We start from the raw sequence: 21,941 nt of genomic DNA on the forward strand, positions 1-21,941 counted from the left end.
CATCACGATCAACAACTAAGCGGTAAAGATCTCATCGTTAATTTTTTTCTATTTACAACAATTGTGAATTGAAACCCAATTACTTGCTTAAGATACAATTTAAAATCAAATTTCCAACTATTTACTTAAGGAAAGTAGCAATATAATGAACTAAAGGTTGATTTTTTATCCTGATCAGAGACAAGTTAACCTGTCCACTTTCTATATATCGTAATAAAAACAACTTAAAGCTCAACCATATTTGTAGCTTCTGTATATACTCAACAAAAGTAACTTAATCTCAGTTATATAACAACTCTACACTTGAAAATAAAATAATTTTATTCATAACATTATAATTTACTTAAATCTTTTACATTATTGAGCATGCAAAAGCATTTTCATCACTGAAGTTTTGATTGGGATAAATATATTGGGTGGAGTATTGAGGAGGATAACTGAATATGATTATTTTCTCATAGTCTTTCCTCTTATTATCTTCTTTTCCTTCTCCTTTTGCATCTTTTTTATTATCTTCCTTTATAATCTCTGAATGCTTCTTCAGCTTCATCTTGACAAACTCAACAAGCTTGTTTGAGTCCATTGATCCTTTCACAGTCACATGTGATGTTTCTCTATTCAATTCCACAGAGACCACACCTATCACACAACAAATTATTAGCGACATATCATTACGGTGATATAATTTAGTTAATCAAATTATATGCTAGCTAAGGTCTTAAAGACCTCTATTTATTGTTTTGATTTATTTCATTCAATTTTTTTATAGCATCATCTTTTATAATGAAAATACTTATAACCAATAAATAAAAATATTACCTTCCATTTTCTCAATTTTTCTCTTAACATCAATTGCACAACCTTCGCAATGAATGTACATCTTGAGCACCACAGTTTTCACTTTAGCCTGCTTTTCAATAATAATAAAATATTAAAGGTGAGGAAAATTAGTCAGTATTATCGTCAGTGGAGACTCTGGTCTTGAAAAAAAATCAGCGATGACAAAATTAACATGAAGATAAGAGAGCAATGTTAAAACAAGAAGAAAATAGGAACCAAATTTTGAATTTAGACCTGTTCCTTTTTTTCTTGGTCCTTTTTCTTTTGGTTGTCGGGCTTTGGTTTTGGCGAAATCAACTCAACATTTTTGCTGTATTTGTTTTTAAGTCTTTCCAAAACTTTCAAGGGATCTTTGAAAACGTCTCCCTTCACTGTGATCTTATGATTTTCTCTATCAACTGCAACCTCTTTCACTCCTAGCAATTGTTTATACAATCATCATTTGATTAAATTCTATAAGTTTAAGACACAATATCATATTGATAATAAAAATTCTAAGGCAAATGAAAATATTACCTTCAAAATTTTTCAAGCACTTAGAAATTTTGTCTGCACAACCTTCACAGTGGACGTATGCTTTCAACACAACAACATTCTTGTCAGCCGGTTCCTTCTTTTCCTTATTCTGTTAATATAGGAAGAGAGTCAAATTAACACGAAGAATATGTTTACAAAGATGTAGAGTTAACAATTATTTTTCATCGATTGACACATGTATTTTTTACCAAGAAAATGTCTTATATTCTCATAAGCGAAAATTGAGAATACGACTTCATGGTTTAGGAATGATGTGAGCAAATAACTCACCTGCTGCCCCGATAGTTCCGGGTTTTCTTCTCCCAAAGAGTTATTCCATGAGTTATTCTTCTTCCCCATAGCTCACCCTCGACTAAGATTAAGATGTGATGATGGCAATTCTTCAGATTGTAAGTTTGTTTATATATACTAATCATATTATATTATGTCACATAAGGTATATGCATTTATTTTTTATGACTAATATAGGAAGATGAAACAATATGGAACTTGTACAACTCACAAGTATCTCTACTTAACTAGCTTAATGTTCAATAAAAAAAATCTTGAAGTTTCGATATGGTCATCAAACATGTATAAGTTAAATTTGGTAAAATTTAAACAAGAATTAAGACAATAAAAGCATGAAATAAATTATAGAGATTAACTTTCCAATATAATTTTTGTATGCTATTTATGAAATCGAATTGATTTTCAAGTAAATATTTAATTTACCCGCAGGAGTTACTTTAGTTTTCAATTTCAAACTTAATGTTAATATTTTCATAATTTTATTCCATATTTAAAACAATTATAGTAAAACATAGTAAAAAGTTAAAAAGAGACATTTGTACTCAAATTCATAAGTAAGTAAATATACTTGCAAAGCCATTTTAAAATGGATAGCTAGTCATTGCCCAATGCCCAAGCTCCTTCTTGTCTTGCTTTGTAACAATCTTAGCATTGTAATATTTAGTTAACTTTCCTTAACTATTAAAAAGAGACACAAAATTCTTCTTCAAAAAAAAAAAAAAGACACAAGCACTATCATCAAGTTGGAGCAACCCAGCAATAAAAAGCAATCATGACTCTTCGCTTCAAATCGAGAAATGACGTCACGTCACGTCACGTGCCTACTGAAAGCAAGTGAAAAGACAGGCCTTTTCAGCGTGCCTGACACGCCTCCTCAACGGTCATTTCAAGCCGTCTTCACAGCCTGACAAGATAGCACGCCAACACGCCTAGCCCAGTTGTTATGATTTAAATAGATTGCTCGCCTTTGGCGTACTTGTAATTTTATTGCTTTCCTACACACAATTATTGTAATCCTGACTAGAATCCACCGCCTTGTAAGCTGAATACTCTTTTTCCTTGCAAGTTTTTGTCCCCAGAAAAAAGCAAATAAAAGGGGTTTTGCTTGCAAGGTTTTAATGAGGTTCATATTACTTGGCGGCCTCTAGAGCAGATACCGTAAACCTAAAACTATACCTCGCTGAAACGAATGTTGGGCTTGATGTCTGGTGGGCTGGTGGGCTAGAAGAATTAAAATTTTGGCTTTAGCTTAAGACACGCTTCGCCCAAGCTATTTGGCTCGGTGCCTGGTGGGCTTGTGTACAGGGCGGTCTATTCCCCCAAAACACATATAGCCCGCCTGGTTCCCCAGTAGTTTGGGATTAACGCGTCTAAGCTTATAAGCTCGGCGGGCTATAACCAATTCTCTAATAGTTCGCCCTCTGGAAGGTTCTATTTACTTCTGGAAGGTTCTTCTGTTTACCACGCTCCCATGCACCTAGTCACTTTCTTGGCGGGATTAGCAAAAGGGGGCTTTAGGCCTAGGTTATAAAGGCCCAAAGCCGCCTAGGTTTACGAAGGCTCTCCTATTATATAAAGGGGGCGTCACTCATTGTAAAAGGCATCTCACAAGTAATACACATTACACCTTTTGCCCTAATTCTTTCTTACTCTCTCCAAACCCTAGCCGCTAAACAGAACATGTAGTATCAACCATTCCTCTTGTAAAGCCTTTTTCTAAAAGAAAATTGCTAAGTCTTTCATACCAAGCTCTAGGAGCTTGCTTTAATCCATAAAGAGATTTTTTAAGCTTAAAGACTTTTTCTGGATGATCAACATTTTCAAAACCAGGAGGTTGATGGACATACACTTCTTCAGAAATATGACCATTCAGAAATGCACTCTTTACATCCATTTGATATAGAATTATATCATGGTTTACAGAAAATGAAATTAGTAATCTAATTGCTTCTAACCTGGCCACTGGTGCAAAGGTTTCAGTATAATCAATACCTTCTTGCTGACTGTAACCTTGTGCAACCAGCCTTGCCTTGTTTCTGACCACTTCACCCTTCTCGTTGAGCTTGTTTCTGAAGACCCACTTGGTTCCAATGACATGAAAACCTTTAGGCTTCAAAACAAGATCCCACACATCATTCTTGGTGAATTGGTCCAGCTCTTCCTGCATCGTCAGAATCCAATCTTTGTCCAGAAGTGCTTCATCAATAGAGGTTGGCTCTATCAGAGACACTAGACTCAGATGATTCTCTTCAGAAGGTCTGAAAGCTGATCTGGTTCTGACTGGAGCATCCTTGCTTCCCAGAATCAAATCTTCAGAGAGAGAAGCTCTGACCCTCATTCCTTTCTGAGGAGGTGGATCAGAAGCTACAACTTCTGAGACATCTTCTTCTGGTTCTTCTGCTTCTGGAGCTTTGTTGACTGGTCCAGCTTCTGGAAGATTGATTTCTAATTCTGCAAACTTATCAACTAGCTTTGACTTTTCAGAGTCAAGCTTATCATTAAATCTAACATGTATAGACTCTTCAACCATTTGGGATTCTTTGGTATATATTCTATAGCCTTTAGAGCGTTCAGAATATCCTAACAAAATACATTTTTGTGCTTTTGAATCAAATTTTCCCAAATGATCTTTTGTGTTTAAAACAAAACATTCACATCCAAAAGGATGAAAATAAGAAATGTTGGGCTTTTTGTTCTTCCACAATTCATAAGGAGTCTTATTCATAATTGGTCTTATAGAAATTCTATTCTGAATATAACATGTAGTGTTTACTGCTTCTGCCCAGAAGTGCTTAGCCATGTCAGTTTCTTGGATCATGGTACGGGCCATTTCTTGCAATGTCCTATTCTTCCTTTCTACAACTCCATTTTGTTGTGGAGTTCTAGGACAGGAGAAATCATGAGATGCCATTTGAATCAAATAAATTTTCAAAATCTTTATTTTCAAATTCCCCATCATGATCACTTCTGACTTTAACTATTTTAAAGCTCTTTTCATTTTGCACTTGGGTACAGAAGGAAGTAAACACAGAATGTGACTCATCCTTGCTTCTGAGGAACTTTACCCATGTCCAGCGGCTATAGTCATCAACGATGACCAATCCATACTTCTTGCAATTGATTGAAGTAGTCTTAACTGGTCCAAACAAATCAATGTGCAGAAGTTCTAAAGGCCTAGAGGTAGAAACAATATTTTTAGCCTTAAAAGATTTTTTTGAAAACTTGCCTTTCTGACATGCTTCACAAAGAACATCTGAAGTGTACTTCAGTTTGGGCAAACCTCTGACAAGTTCAAGCTTGTTAAGTTGAGAGATCTTTCTCAAGCTAACATGCCCTAATCTTCTATGCCAGACCCATTGTTCTTCATTAACAGAAAGAAGACATTTTGTATTTTGTTTGGCTAAATCAGACATGCTGACTTTATAAATATTGTTCTTTCTCTTGCCCTTTAGTAGGATTGACCCATCCTTCTGACTAATGACCTTACAGGACTTTTGATTAAAGATGACGTCATAACCATTGTCAGATAATTGACTTATAGACAACAAGTTATGCACCAAACCTTCTACCAGAAGGACATTTTTAATTGAAGGATACTTACCATTACCAATGGTTCCAGAACCAATGATTTTACCTTTCTGGTTTCCTCCAAATCTGACAACACCACCAGGCTTGAGTTCAAGTTCTTGGAACATATGCCTTTCTCCCATCATGTGAAGCGAACAGCCACTGTCCTTCTAGTAATCAAACTTCTCACCATCAAAGATGGGAGGTTTAGCACTGTAGTGATTGTCCTTGTTATCAAAAGAGTTGGTGGCCATTTTAAACAAATGTTTTTCACACGCCCCGGATCTTTTTCTGAAACACTGTGAAGTGTGGCTATCAGAACCAGAGCTCTGATACAACTTGAAGGTGTGAAAAACACAAGAAAGGGGGGGGGGTTTGAATTGGGTTTTAAACTTTAAAAACTTTCCCCTTTGTTTTTTCAAAACACAGCTTTTCTACTCTTTAAGATAACAACTACAAAGACAAGGAAGTAGAATAACAAGTTATTTTATCCTGGTTCACTTAACAACTGTTAAGCTAGTCCAGTCCACCCGTCAAGGTGATTTGGCCTTGCTATGAAGGTAATCCACTAATCAAGAAGTGTTACAACTGCACTAGCACACTTGCTGGTGACTAACACTCTTACAATTAGAAAATCACTAAGATACTTCTTCCTAGTCTTCTCAAGAACACCAAACTGGTTTCTTAAGGAATCAAACACAAAGACTTACTAGTCAATGTCTTCTCAAGGAATCTGACCAAACTTGGTCCCTCAAGGTAAATCAAACAGAGTTTGAATAAAGAATGTGTTTACAATCAGAAATGCTTCTTAAAAGCTAAGTGTAAACAAATTAAAGCTTATGAACAAATGAAAGAATGAAGTTTGCAGAGAGTTGTTCTTTGTTTTGAGAGCGTTGCAAAATCTTATCTTCATCTTTCGTTGAAGTCTCTTTTATACTGAGAGACTAGGTTATGTCCGTTGTGAGAGAGTGGGATTTCCAACGGCTTGAACAGTGCGAGTACAGTGCTTTTGCAGAGGTTGAAAGTGACATCTTACCAACTCTGCCAGCCTGTTTGTACTTTCACCTTTGACTTTGATCAATTAGAACTTCTGCGAAGCTTGATCAGAATCAACCTTGTGTCTTGATCTTCAGAACTTCAAGTCCTTGGAATCTGGAGACATTCATCAGAACTTCTAGTCTTCAGGATTCTTGGGCACTTGGTCTTCAGAGTCTTCAACACTTGGTCAGAAGTAAGTCTTCAGAAGCTGGGACTGTTCATCAGAACTTCTTGTCTCAGAAACTTCAGCTTGACTTCTGGGTGAGCTCTTAGAATCTTCAGAAGCTGACTCCATCAGAAGCTTGAACAGTGTCATCAGATATGCATTAGAAGCGGAATTTGTGTGCATCTTTCTTCTGGTGAAACGTTCCTTGCCTCAGAATCAGAATCTGTTCTAAGAACTTCTAAGCAAACGTTAGAGTACCAAAATTGTTCATTCAATTAAAATATTTGTTATCATCAAAACTTAGAGATATACAAGCAGAACCAAATTTGTTCTTACAATAGTTTGCTTGATAAGGCTACAATCGTCTACTCGAAGTGTCAAGCAAACGAAAGCAGATCAGAATAAAGAAGATCATCTGATAGTTTGGGCGCCAATATTCAAAGCTTCATTTGAAGATAATATCACTGGCTTATCAAGTACAAAACGTCAAAAAGAAAGTCACGTGATATTGAAGAAGAGTATTGGGCAAGACTAATGGTACAACGTTGTCACGTCAAATTTTCATTATGTCTCATCAGATGAAGGAACAAAGCCCAAGTGCAATTGCTTTCTGACAAGCTACTACTTTTGTGCAAAGCGTCTATGTCAAAAGTAGCATGCATTTAATGCACCTGACACAGAAGATCGTCTGCTCCAACGGATAGAAAGTCTGTGTTGCTTCACGCACCGACAGTCACAACGTTTCTTTGAAGCACTCGCATATAAATTGGAGACTTGAAGACATTCAAGATTTGACGATAGACTCCAGAGACAAAGCTGTCAAAAGGAGAAGTAAATTGAAAAGAAGCTAAAGAGAGAAAATCATCCAAGAAGAAGCAAGTGTCAACCAAATGTTTTTCTCTCCAGAACTTCATTTTCTTAAGAGAAATCTTCATCAGCTTCGTCCAATAGACTAGAGAAGAACCAAACCTTAAGAGTCAAAACTCTTCATCCTTTTCAATCCAGATCTAGAACAGAAAGTGTGAAAGCCTTAGAGTCAAATCCACACACTTTCTGTATACATGAGCTTGTAACATATCTACTATCTCTATTTCAAGAAGAGCCATTGAAGTAGTGGAAGACGGTTTGCTAGACCGCAAGGAGAAGTCCTTTAGAATACTTGTAGAAGGAGAAGTCCTTTATAATACTTGTCCTAGGATTAGTCCTTGATAATACTTGGGAGAAGTCCCTGATAATACTTGGGAGAAGTCTTGGAGAATACCTCTAGGAGGAGTCCTTGATAATAATCAACACTTGCATAGTGGAAAATCATGGTATAGCCAAGGACTGGACGTAGCTCCTTGTGTGGTGAACTATGATAAATATCTGTGTCTTAATCATTTACTATCTCTACTTTTAAATATCCGCTGCACTAAGCGATTAAGCAAACGGTTTTGAAATTTATACTCGAAACGAATTGAAAAATTACAAAGTATAAGTTAACACAATTCAAACCCCCCTTTTCTTGAGTATTATACTGAGTAACAAGTTCTGTTGGGGAAGTAAGAATGGAGAACACAAGATTCATTGAGTTAAATCGAATTCTTTGTGTCAACCAAAGGGGGATGGAGGAATGGGTTTTAGAAGCTTTAAGGGTTTTAATGAAGCACTCCTTGCTAAACAAGGATGGAGGTTGATTAATGGGCCCAATTATTTGATGGCTAGGTGTCTTAAAGCTAGATACTTCCCCGTGCTCATTTTCTAGGGGCTAAACAGGGACACACTACACCTTTTTCTACTTTTGGCAATAGGGGTATATGCAACATGCAAAAAGTGTTGTCTAAAGGTGCATTAGAAATCATTTTGTGGTTGTTGCTATAAATGGTTAATTTTAGACAACACACTTTTAAACAACACTGAATAAGTGTTCTCTATCTTACATTAGGTAACAATTTTTAGGTGATAAATGTTGCTTTTTCCCTAAAATAGGTTACATTTTCTCACAATGTTACTATAAAGTATGAGAAATTGTTGCCAAAGAGAATTGGTTACGCTAGAACATGAAACAGTCAAAAAGTGTTGTGAAAAGTAAAAAGTGTTCCCAAAGGACAGTTTTGTGGTCTATTGCTACACTTTTTAACTGTTGTGAAAAGTAAAAAATGTTGTAGTGACACTCTCTGAGTTATACATGGAGAAGCATTCAATAAGAGGCACGGATAATTAGAAGAGGTAGCTTTTGGCATATTAGAAATGGTCGTAGCATAAACATTTGGGAGGATAATTAGATTCCAAAGCGTCATAAATTTAGAGTATGGAGTCAATAGCCATAGTATTGTAAAATTAATTATGTGTCTGAACTTATTGATATGGAGGCTAGAAGGCGGAGGGTTGATTTATTGAGCACTGTGTTGCAGCCTTTAGATGTTGTCTTAATTTTGAAACTTCCACTACTCAATATTGATGAGGATTATAAACTGGTATGGGTTGATTGTCAAGATGGTTGGTACACTGTTAAATCAGGATACAAGGAGATAAAGATTTGGGAAAAATGGGACGCTGCAGGTTCTTCTACTGCAGTTCAACATAGTAATCTGGTTTGGAAGTAGCTTTGGAGTTTATCCATTCCTCCTCGAGTGGCACATTTGGCTTGGAGGATTATTAAACAGGTAGTACCAACAAGGAAAAAGCTGTGGAATAGAGTAGTGGCTTTCCCCTTGTGGTGCCCAAGATCCCCGAAAATGGAGGAAACACTTGAGCATATTTTCTATCTGTGCTGTTGGAGTAAGGAGGTATGGTTTCTTCCCCTCTTGGACTGAATTGGGAGGTTGTTCCTGGTGAGTTATCTTTCTCTTGTTGGCTAGCTGAGCTTATTGTACATGGTCCACATGATGCTGCTGAAATTGCTTGTATGCTCTCTTATTATATTTGGAAAGCTCAAAACATGCTGTGCTTTGAGGAGAAAAGAGCACAATCTATGATAATGATGTATATAGCAGTTAAGAAGCTTGAGCATTACAAGGAGCAGCGACGTTTTTCATCAGGGGATGCTGCTGCAACTTGTCCACGAGCGCGGTGGATGCAACATGCAAAAGGTGTTACCTAAAGGTGCATTAGAAATCATTTTGTGGTTGTTTCCATAAATGATTCTTTTTACGCAACATATATTTTAACAACACTGAATAAATTATCTTTATCTTACAATATGGAACAATTTTTACGTGAAAAATGTTGCATTTTTCCCAAAATATGTTACATTTACTCACAATGCTACTATAAAGTAGGGCTGTCCACCGGTCGGTTAGGGTGGCGTTCAGGTGGCCGTCGTCGGTTTGGGGCGGGTGAAAGCCCTAAACTCCTGGCCCGCTACTGACCGCCGCTGGGCTCGGGTAGATCGGGTTCGGGTTGGGCGGGTTTCGGGCGGATCGGACCGGGTTGGTCGGTTTGGTGCCCAGAAGAAGAAATTTTCAAAAAAAAAAAAGGAGATGAAGAAGATGAACAGATCCAGATCCAGACACAAACATAAACTAAAACACAAATCCAACAAATACAATGTTCCACAACCATAATAATAACAAGAATGTTCACCTATGAAGAATAAGAATGTTCCAGATGCTTATTCGTTCACCAAATCAAGTCACTAATACACAAAATCAAGTCAGATCCAGAACAAGAACACCGAGAAGAGATCGATCTTCACCAAATCAAGTCAGATCAAGAACAAGAACACTGAGAAGCGACTGATCTTCACTAAATCAAGTCAGATCGAACACTAAGCTGCCTCGTTGTGCTGCTTCTTCGTCGCCGGCTGCTTGCCTCATTGTGCTGCTTCTTCGTCGCCGGCTGCTTGCCTTGTTGTGCTGCTTCTTCGTCAATGGCGGATTCTTTGTCGCCAGTTGCTTCTTCGTCACCGGATGCTTCTTCATCGCCGGGTTCTTCGTGGTTGTCGGTGATGACCCGGGTTTATTCTACTCATTTCGAGTCTTTTTCTTTGTTTCTTTTGCATTTGTGTGTCATTTCATGTAGTGTTCATGCATTTTCTTGCATAAGTCTTAGTTTTAGTGTTTGAGTTATTCTTCCTTGAGTTTAAGAGTTTTTCTTTGCATTTATTCAAGTTTCGATTGAGTTTTGGTTAATCCTGTGAAGCTATGCTTGATCGTTTGTTAAGTGTTGTTTTCAGGTTGATTTGGCGCTTCAACGAGCTTGGATGGAGCTTGGGAATTATGGGAGAGAAGGAGGAAGAGAGGCAAGAGGAGAGTTAGGCTTTGGCAGGAAGAAAATTTAAGAGAAGAGAAGTGAAAAAGCTGCTTCGTGTGTGCGCCATATCTCACAGCTCAGACATTATTTTGACAATCCAACCGTTCAGATTGAAGATCCAGGAGTTCGGAATAACATATCCAAAATTCAGCTCAATCCAACGGTAGACGAAGTCACGATGGCCGTTTTGCTATAAGAGCTTAAAGTTGAAAATTGCAAGTTTGGCAGCAGTGTCAGGAGCGCCTGAGCGCCCTGAAGCTGCGTGATCAGAGTATGGGCAGCTTATGGAGAGTGCCTAAGCGCTCCTGGGGAGCGCCTGAGAGCTTGGCATCTGCGAAAAATCACTTAAATTGTGTTTTTCAGTTTTCTTTTGATCGGATCTTGTATTTTGCAACTTGGGAACCTAGAGATTCTCGTATTAGCTAGCAAGTTTTTGGCGCCATTGCCAGGGAATGTTCTCGTATTAGTTCAAGTTTGAGATTCTATGTTTGAAGTTGTTTTTGTCTTTTAAGTTTTCTATTGTATTTTGTCTTGAGCTCGTGCTACTAAGTGTTTGTTCTTGATTTTAATAAGGTGTTATGGATGATTTCAATTTGAGGTGCATTAACTGTGGTGGATTTCATGAGTATGGGAAATGGCATTGCTATGACCAACGATGGGAAAACCAACCCCGAGCCTCTTGGGAAAGTGAAGAAGATTTCCATCCATGGAATCCACCATATTATCAACACTATGGAGGATATGAACACCAACCATTTAAACAAGAAGAACCTCATCAAGGATATGGGGTCGGAAGGGAGCGCTTAGAAGAGTTGTTGGAGGGTTTCATAACCCGAATCGACAACAATTACAAGAACTTCAGAATTGATTTTGATTTTAAAATCAATTGTGTAGAAAAGGTTAAAAACATGCACTATTTTTTTTATAAAAGGAAAACTCTAAACACACAGTACTATAGCTATTTTTATTTGTATTGTAAGATGTATATATATCACTTGAGAGCAATGTTTACAGTGAAAAATGAGAGAATTTAGTTTTGATAACTAGATCTAATATGAGTGACTGAGATCAAAAGAGGTTTAGTGGCTATAAGACTTTTTAAAAAAGTTACATGACTTTATGTTTTAATTTTGACCATTCATATCTAATATAATGGTCAAGATTAAATTCTTTCATCTCTTACAATGAATATTACTCTCACTTGATACGCTTCCTATATATAACACTCTGATTTTCAGGTCATTATAGTTACATGATTAAACGGTAACTAAATATGCAGAAGTCTTTTAAGTAAAACTTGGTATGAATTTTTCTTTTCTTTTAAAGTGCATGCATAAAGTCAGATGCAACATATATCATATATCCGAGTCAAAATGTATTACATAAAGGTCAACCTTGAAACATCATTTTACAAATTCAAAGACTCGTTTTCTAAGGTACATGCTGCCAGCAAAAAGAAACCACCTCTTAGTCCGATACACCTCCTACGATCCCACACTTGGTGACCGTATAAAGGCATAAACATTTGATACCTACCCATGCCCCATTTATACATTTTTATAGACACTAACAAAATCTAAACCACTATGAGGAACCCCTCTCTTGCGAGCTCATCCTTGGTCCAATGTCCACCTGCTCGTCCTTAGCTAATATCCTGTCTGAAAAATCTCAGCTCGGCCATCGTAACATCCGCCTGGTGACCGATCACCCAAATACAAACAAACAAACGAAGGTGTAAGGGTCACTTCCAAGAAATGAATCACAGTACAAGCTAGTAATCCAATACAAACTCACAGTCTATAGCATCTCCAAAAATTTCAAGCACATAGACAAGATATATATTGTGTTGGTGCAAGTGAGCCATACGTACACGACTTTTGTCCGTAAACACTAATCCATGCCAGAACTCGAGAAGAATGGGAACATACATCTAGTAAGTGCCTACTAGCACTCCAGTACAACCTCCGGAGTGCCGCTTTCATGAGCATAACTGAAGTCACCCTAAATTAGAAGGCCTCAACCAGACTTTTGATTGGAATACAGAGATGCAAGAATACGAAGATCCCCAACCTCACTGGAACAGTCCATGAGACCCCGACCAGACTTTTGATTGGAACCCGGAGGTTCCCAACCTCACTCTGATCAGTCCTCAGTGCATGTGTGTGTGGTGTGAAAACACGTGAATAATATTACACAAGCATAATGAAACTCAAGCACGGCTGGGCACGCTCACATCGCGTTCGTGGATCACTTACCAAATATGGTATTCACCTTGCGTCTTACATATCATTTTCGTGCTTGGTAACCTCAACACATAAATCTTAAACATGCATATCACAAAAGATTCATGTATATACAGTTCATTACTCATAAAGCTTATGTGCACTATCACACAATCACATCAAACTGCATACTTTGCACACAAGGAGCCAATCAAGCTACCAAACAGTCAGATCATTCTCAGAATGGCGTCAGATAACCACAGTCTACGCTATCATGCCATTATACTCACAACACAAAACCCAGAGCATCAAAACCCTACTTGTCATTTATGATCCAAACTTTCTAGAAATCCATTTTCCTTCCCGTTTAGAGCATAACACTCATGGTCATGCCATTCTTGGAGGAAAACTTCATTTCCTTTTGGACCAATTTATCATACAAGTTATACAACCACTTAGCAAGAAAATAATGAAATTTAAATTTGCCAAAACCCTAGCACACCCTCGGCCCCAACACAAACTTCATGACCAAGAATTTTTCTCATCAAAATAACTTGTACACATCATGTCATATCTACTCATTTCTAGGGTGAAAAAGCACTTAAACCCCAAAAATAAAGTTTTCTACCCAAAAACCACTTTTGAAGAATTGATTTTTCTAAAGAACAAATTACATATCTATGCAATGTTGTGAAAAGCGAGATTCTACGTAGAATCATAGAGGGTGCAGGATCGTAAATCGTAGAATCGAAAATCGTATGGTAAGATTTTACTATAACGTAAAAATATACTTAGACATAGATATATGCATAAAAAAATACCATAAATAATGCAAATTTCTTCATAAAACTAAATTTAAAATAAGAATTCATAGGAGATAAACACCCAATATAAACATGATTGTGCGATTACATTAAAGTAAACTCAAAAGGCAAATAACACAATTCAAGCTTCAAGTAAGAGTGACCTAGTTTAATTCTAAGAATCTAGCACTAAATCCTTAATGGTCCAATTAAGATATCATCATCATCTGCATGGAAAGAAAGAGAGAATCATATTGCTGTGAAACAGAGACGTTCTTTGCAACACACACCAACAACTTTCTGACTTGGGAGGGACAATGGAAAGAAAGCAGAATGCAAGAAGAAGAAACGATGGTGTTTTTATTTGGTGATTAGTGTGAATCAATTAATCCAATTAAAGACTTCTGACTGTTTGTATTCAGTGGTGGAAAAACTTGGGCAAATATTGGAGAGTGTGAAAGTTGTTTAAATTATTATGAAGTTTTTGAGTCCCAAGTTAGAATTAAATTGATTTTTACATTTCCAAAACCAGGTAAAATTGCAAATGAAAAACGATTTTAGGATTTTACAATTTAGCTCCCGATCCCACTAGATTTAGATTCTACAACCGATTTTGCTAGGAACACCCATGCAAAATCGTAAAATCTTAATGGCAAGAACAATATTTTCAAAGCTTTTCTAGAAAAAGCTCATTTCTGAAAATCACTTTTGAGGAAAATCTCAACTTTTCAAACAACATATTATATATCTACAAAAAGCATGGCATCAAGAAGCTTGTTAACAATGGTGACTTAAGCAAAAGCCATTTTCAAGAATAACTTTTAGGAAAATAACTCAACTTTTCTTCAAAATAAATACATTAATAGAAAGCCATTTTCTAGGAATAGTTAAGATTTGTTATTTTTAATTAGTATATTAGTTTATGTTAGTTATGTTCTATTAAAACTGTCTAGGGGTGGTTACTAAAATTCCGATTGTTAAATATGAGTTTTGACTGTTAGTTTACATGGTTCAGAAGTTGTGTTTTAGGAGGAGAGGACTGGACTCTCGAATTTCAGAACTAGGAGAGGCTGGCTCTCAAATACCAGTGTTGTAACATTATTTCTAGGGATAAAGGTGCAAACCGTCCTCGAACTTTAGGGGTCATTTGGTTTTCGTCCCTACTTTCGTAAACTTTAGGATCCCGTCCCTGAACTTATGAAAATGGGTATTATTCGTCCTCGCCGGAGCGGAGACCACGGTGGTCAACGCTGGGGGACCGGTTGTCGCAACCGGGGTCGCGGCGGGACGGCGCCAAAGAGAAAATTAGTTCGAAAAACAGAGTCGCCACCAATATTATTTTTTAATGGGAAACATTGGCAAACCCAAAAGATATGATCTGCGAAACCAAAAAATGGATCCGGGAGTCGGTTACGCGTGGGGAAGGTATTAGCACCTCACAGCGCCCGTTTATAAAACGGTACCTCTAATTAATTGTGCAAAATATACTAGCTTTCAAAATAATTGTTTTACCCCGATAAAAAGATAAAAGGATTATGTAAAAGATCGGCCCGCCGAGTTTGTGAAAACTCGTGCCTACGTATGCCCCCAAGTGCAATGGGGAAATCAGAGCCTCGTAGTTCGACCGACGAAACTGACTCGATATTTTGTTATTTTTGTGCCTGACAGATTGGAGTCCGCTCCTACGTAATCTCTGTAGAGAGATATCAAGGCGTACGCAGTTCTTGTTTTTTAGTTTGATTAATTGGAAAAAAAAAAGTTGATTTTACCTTGAAAAATGTTTTTATTAGGTTGCCTGACGGGAATCTGTTCCCGGCCTACGTAGTCACTTTTGGAAAAAAGAGACATCAAGGCATACGCAGTTCTAAAAGAGCTTGAAGAAGCTCGGAAAAGCTTGAAGAAGCCGAGATTTGATTTTGAACAACTTGAGAAAAGTCATTTGTGATTCTTTTGAAAAGAGAGATATTTTTGAGGTTTTATGCTTTGTGATTTTTTGGGTTTTGAAATATTTGAATGTTTTTGGATTTTTGAAATACTTGATTGTTTTTGTAGATATTAATGCTAATTAATTAATTAGTTAAGATAAACCTAACTAATTAAATAATTAATATCAATTTCTTTTCTTTGGGCTTGATGGGCTTAGTAGCCCACATTGTTTTTGGTTCAAAAAGCAAAAGGATTTTGGTATTAAAACAAAAAGAGTGATGCAGAAATCCATTTAGAAAAGAAAGGCAAAGAAAGAAAGGAATCTTCCAAATAAAGTTGAGCCAAACACTCCCTTACCTCAACCTTGTTGCAGGCGTGAGAAATGGTGCAGGGGAAGAAGAATGGAAACGGTGGCGCGTGATGCTCCCGGTGGTGGCGACCGCGAGTGATGGCGGCAGCTCTGCGTGAGGCAGCGGTGGTGGGCGCGATCCGGACGGCGGAAACTGGCGGTGATGGAAAGAGGTGCGTGGGGTGCTGTTCATGGAGGTGGCAGCGATGGAACAAAAGGAACGGCGCGCAACAGCGGCGCGTGATGGTGGACCAGCGGCGGGGAACAAGTGGCACAGAGGGGCGACGACGGCAAGGCTGAAATGGCGGTGGCCAGCTGCGATAAAGGTTGGCGGCGGTGATGGTTGCGTCCTCCTTCTTCCTTTATGTTTCTTCCCTGTTTCTGTTTATTTGTTGTTTTTTTGCTTTGGGTTTTGATGTTGGCTTGAAAGTGATTTATTGAGAGAAGGAGATGGTGTAAATGGTTGTTGGTGGAGGAGAGGAGGAGTGTGTGGGAAGAAGGAGAGGATGCTGTGTTGTTAGGGAGGAGGTGGCGTGATGGTGGTTGATAATGAGGAGGAAGAAGATGCGAGGGTGGCGGCCAGGATGTGAGTTATGTTACTGATTTCTTGGTTTTTGATTTGTGGTTTGATGAGATATAGAGGATGAGAGGGGAGGAGGTGACGGTGGTGGCTTGGAATGAGGAGGCAGCCACCACTACGGTGGTGGTGTTGGGTCTACATGGCGATGGTGTGGCGGTGATCCTTGGTTGAGGGTGAGTTTTTGTGTGTTGGTGATTGAGTTGAGAGAATCAGAGGGTTGCGTAGGGAGGAAGAGAGTGATTTTCCTGTATGTGAGTGTGTGGGTCACTAAGCTCTCAGTCTGTCTCTGTGTTGTCTGAATTTGTGAAAGAAAGGCTCCTTTTATAGCCAAAATTTTCCATCTGTTTCCCATCTGATTTCTTATCTTCCAGATTGCCTTCAGTGAAATTTCTTCATTACATTAATTGTTCTGCATCCTTGCCCCCCTAGCTGCTTGACTTTCCTTTGCTTTTATCCTTTTTTCCTCTGTGCTACAAGCCGCATGCTACCCTTTCCTCTGCCTCCTATGCTACTCTGCCACTCTGATGAATGAAATTGTCAACATTTTCCTTCCCTCTGTTCACACACTGCCTTCTTCTTTCTCTTTCCCTTTTTCTTCTTGCAGGCAGAACTGCTACTGCTTCTTCTCTGTATCCTTTTTTATTTTCTCTTTTCTCACGTGACTAACTTTTCCTTTCATTTTTTGGTTGTTTTTTTGCTTTTTTCTTATTGGGCTTAAACCCATATATGATATATATACATAGCAATAATAATAATAATAATAATAATAATAATAATAATAATAAAGAAACAATAATAGAGAAAAGATGGTAATAATAATAGTAGTATTAATGGTAAAGAAAAGTGAAAGATGGAGAAAAAGGAGGGGGGACAAAAATGGGTGTTCACAGTTGCCCCTCTTTACTTATTATTCTACATAAAAAATATGAAGAACGTGTAGTTTTCATATTTTCATGTAGGATAAAAGTAAAGATAATGAACTCCAATTTTTGTCTTGAGAAAAAGCGGGTGCGAAGACCCAAAGGATAAAGAAAAAACGGACGTGAGCATCCAAGACTGAAGAAAATAAACCTGGAGCGGGCGCGGGAGCCCTAAAAGTAAAGGCACCTGGAGCAGGCGTGGTAGCCCTGAAAGTAAAAAACACCTGGAGCGGGCGTAGTAGCCCTACAAATAAAAACACCTGGAGCGGACGTGGTTGCTCTGAAGTAAAAACACCTGGAGCGGGCGTGGTAGCCCTGAAAGTAAAGACACCTGGAGCGGGCGTGGTAACCCTACAAATAAAAACACCTGGAGCGGACGTGGTAGCCCTGAAGTAAAAACACCTGGAGCGGGCGTGGTAGCCCTGAAAGTAAAGACACCTGGAGCGGGCGTGGAAGCCCTAAAAGTAAAAATACCTGGAGCGGGCGTGGTAGCCCTGAAAGTAAAGCCACCTGGAGCGGGCGTGGTAGCCCTGAAAGTAAAGACACTTGGAGCGGGCGTGGAAGCCCTAAAAGTAAAACACATAGAGAGGGCGTGGGAGCCCAAAGAACAAAGAAAGAGCGGACACGGGGGATAACATGAAAGAAAATCGGACGCAGGGTCCATGCGCGGGGGCCTAACAGGGAAGTAATCGGACGCGGGGGTCCAGGCACGGGGGCCAAACAGGAAAGTAAAATGGGCATGTCGAGAGCCCAGGCACGGGGGCCTAACAGGAAAGCAAAAATGGACGCGAGGGTCCAGGCACGGGGGCCTAACAGAAAGTAAAGTGGGCATGTCGAGAGCCCAGGCACGGGGGCCTAACAGAAAAGTAAAGCGGACGCGGGGGTCCAGGCACGGGGGCCTATCAGAAAGTAAAGTGGGCATGTCGAGAGCCCAGGCACGGGGGCCTAACAGGAAAGTAATCGGACGCGGGGGTCCAGGCACGGGGGCCAAACAGGAAAGTAAAATGGGCATGTCGAGAGCCCAGGCACGGGGGCCTAACAGGAAAGCAAAAATGGACGCGAGGGTCCAGGCACGGGGGCCTAACAGAAAGTAAAGTGGGCATGTCGAGAGCCCAGGCACGGGGGCCTAACAGAAAAGTAAAGCGGACGCGGGGGTCCAGGCACGGGGGCCTAACAGAAAGTAAAATGGGCATGTCGAGAGCCCAGGCACGGGGGCCTAACAGAAAAGTAAAGCGGACGCGGGGGTCCAGGCACGGGGGCCTAACAGAAAGTAAAGTGGGCATGTCGAGAGCCCAGGCACGGGGGCCTAACAGGAAAGTAAAGCGGACGCGGGGGTCCAGGCACGGGGGCCTAACAGAAAGTAAATCTGGAGGGGCACAGGGGCCCAGCTGAAAAGTAAACCTGGAGGGGCACGGGGGCCCAGCAAAAAAATAAACCTGGTGAGGCACGGGGGCCCAGCTGAAAAATAAACCTGGAGGGGCGCGGAGGCCCAAGAATGATCATGGATATGATGGAGTGTTGGCTGGATTTGATGAATGCAGTGGTGCAACGGACGGAGATGTTGAGAAATGCACTGAGATTAGGATCTCATGATATGAATGGGGTAAAGACCCTGCGGATGAGATATGTAGCGGGATAAAGATCCCTGATATGCAATGCAATGAGATTGAGATCCCATGATATGAAGTGGGATAGAGATCCCTTGATGCATTGTGGGTTACAAAACCCATGGATGAGATGCAGTAGGATAATGATCCTAGTTATGTTGTAGGTTAAAGAACCCTGAGATGGGATATGCAGCGGGATAAAGAACCCATATATGTTGCGGGTTAAAGAACCCTGAGATGAGTAAATGGGCGTGGAAGCCCAATGACTATGCAGAGACGATTATACAAACAAGTAGCACGTAAGATGCATGAGTGAGATGCATATGGATGATGCAACAATTACATATGATATGATTGGATGCAAAATGAAGACCACAAGAGTGATGCAGATTTTGTGTGATGCATGAGCTATGATGCATGCTTAAATGTGATGTAATTTAATATGCTAATAGTGTACAATGATGCATGTGTGTTTGATGATATGAATGTTTGATATACATCATGTAATGATGGGTGGTCATGTTATGATGTCATGCAACACATGAGTAGAGCATGTTATAGATGCAACATGCACAATGATTATGCAAAGTACAATGCTGGATGACATATGAACAAGACAATGATCTTATGTGTGAGCATGATGATGTCAAGTTCAATGAGTGTGATGATGTCAAGTTCAATGAGCATGATGAGTTTGGTGGATGCAAGAGAGCATATGAGTGAAGAATGCTGAGGATGCAAATGTGTTCATGTGATGCTGATGCAGAGTACAATGGTCGTGGCACATGCATGAGGAGTGGTAGACAACATGATAGTGAAGCATGCTAATGATGCAATGCATATATGAGGATGCAGAATGCATGATATTGACAAGTTGGGGATCATGGGAAAGATGCATTAGGAAAGAGTTTTGGAACTCAAACTTGATTATATTTTTTTGTGATGGAAAGATTTATTTGATTGCTTCCTTGGAAAACTTTGATTATGAAACCAATAGTGGTCTCAAACTCAGACAGGCTCAAGCTTGCTTCATCTGGATTTTTGTGATTGGATGTGCAGCCTACGCTTTTGATGAGAGTTTGTCTTTGAGTGACTGCTTGGGAAGGGTGAGTCCTTTTTCCTTTGGTTGCATGCTTGTATGCCTCGTCTGACTACTAGCGTTGATCTTCTGGTTGTGATTATTGTCACTTGAGGATGCCTCCTTTGACTTCCGAGTAGTTTGGAGGAGATTGAGTCTCTTTGGTCTAACAAGTTAATCGATAGATTTGCGCTTGCAATGTTCAATCATGTTTTGAACAGATTCTCCCTCGCTTTGAAGCATTATCTATTTGGTATGCAAGACATGAAATGACACTTGATGGAACCCAAGGGTATGTGACTGCCCCAAATGATGCTGGAGGTGAATGAAGAGGAGTGAGTTGAAAAACACACAAGTTGCCCCAGTTTGGGAACAATGACAAGAAATGGACTTGGGAAGTGACCTAGTTTGGACTATGGAGGATGAGCATTAGAAAATGAATGATTGCCCCAGTTTGAAAGGAGTTGACGAGAGAAAAATTGATTGTCTCGGTATAGGCTTTGAACGATGGTCATGAGGCAACAAGCGATTACCCTAGCTTGGACTATGAATGAGAAGCATGAGGAACATGTGATTGCCCCGGCCAAGGAGTAGATATGGGGGAATGAAGTTTTGCCCCAGTTTGAGCTGAATGATATGTATGAAACATCAAATGGTTGCTCTGGTTTGGGAAGAGGCACAAACTATGCAATGAGAAACTGCCCCAGTTTTGACTCAATGGATGTGGATAAGTTGCAAGAGCAACTAAGCAATTGGATTCTTTTTGAGACCAAGGAGGGAAAATATTTTTCTGGGAAAACATGTGAGGGCTGAGATGAGTAGATGCCCCAGTTTGGGATAGCAGTGATGACCGCTCATAATATGTGATTCCCCTAGTGTGAGAACAGTGGGGTGCACAAAAGGCTGGAAGTGGAGCTCGAGTTACTGCCCCAGTATAATAAGGGTGCAAAGGAACGACTTCACCAGTTTCCCTTGTCATGACTTGAGAGATTGGAGGAATATTAGGCAGTGGGCCCGACTTTAGGGGAAGAGACAGGGAATAGGCTGATAAGTTGCCCCGGTTAGGAAATGATTTGTGGACATGATAGAACAAGTGATCGGCATGATTGAGACCCTTTTGTCCTCGCCTGAGATCCATATGGACACAGAGGGGCCTTGCCTAGCTTTGCTTCAGATTGACCAGTCTTTGCTTTGGTGTTTTTTCTCTTAAAGGATCTTTATCTCGCAAGCCTTTCAATACACATCCCTCATTCTTAGGAGCTAATGAATCATGTTATTTTGTCCCAAGACTAAGTTCAGGAAAATGAACAATCAATCATTGATAGGCTTAGACTATGTGAGGGTTGTAACGTGGCCAATGGGTAATGGGCTATGAAGGGAAGGATGTCAAAGGCTCCAGCTTGTGTTTAAGGGTCAATGGTTGGAACTCTGTTAGGGTAGTGATGTGACCAATGGCTAGTTCAAGCTTGAGTTTATGGGTCAAGGGCTTGGATTTTATTAGGGTAGCAATGTGGCCAGTGGCTAGTTCAAGCTTGTGTTTATGGATCAATGGCTTGAATTTTCTCATGGTTGTGATGTGGCCAATGGCTAGTGGGCTATGAAAGGAAGGATGTTAGAGGGTTAAGCTTATGTTTAAGGGTCAATGAAGACAAAAGATCTTGAGAAATTTGATTGTGGCTTTAACATTGATTATTGAGAGGAAAATGCTATTATTTGGTAGGTCGAGACTTGCTGATAGAAAGCTTTCGTTTTTGAGTTTTTTTGCTTTTCTTTGACATTTTCTA

General features: G+C 39.5%; 1 long non-coding RNA gene across 1 annotated transcript; it reads right to left on the reverse strand.

Annotated features, from left to right (window-relative positions):
* Nucleotides 1–11,999: 11,999 nt before the first annotated feature.
* Nucleotides 12,000–17,293, reverse strand: LOC130723818 (uncharacterized). The gene is made up of 2 exons (XR_009014358.1): nt 15,981–17,293; nt 12,000–12,365 (listed from the first exon to the last, which is right to left on the reverse strand). It is a non-coding gene; the product is annotated as an uncharacterized LOC130723818 (long non-coding RNA).
* Nucleotides 17,294–21,941: the final 4,648 nt, after the last annotated feature.

Source organism: Lotus japonicus, chromosome 6 (assembly GCF_012489685.1).
Source record: "Lotus japonicus ecotype B-129 chromosome 6, LjGifu_v1.2".
NCBI lineage: Eukaryota > Viridiplantae > Streptophyta > Magnoliopsida > Fabales > Fabaceae > Lotus > Lotus japonicus.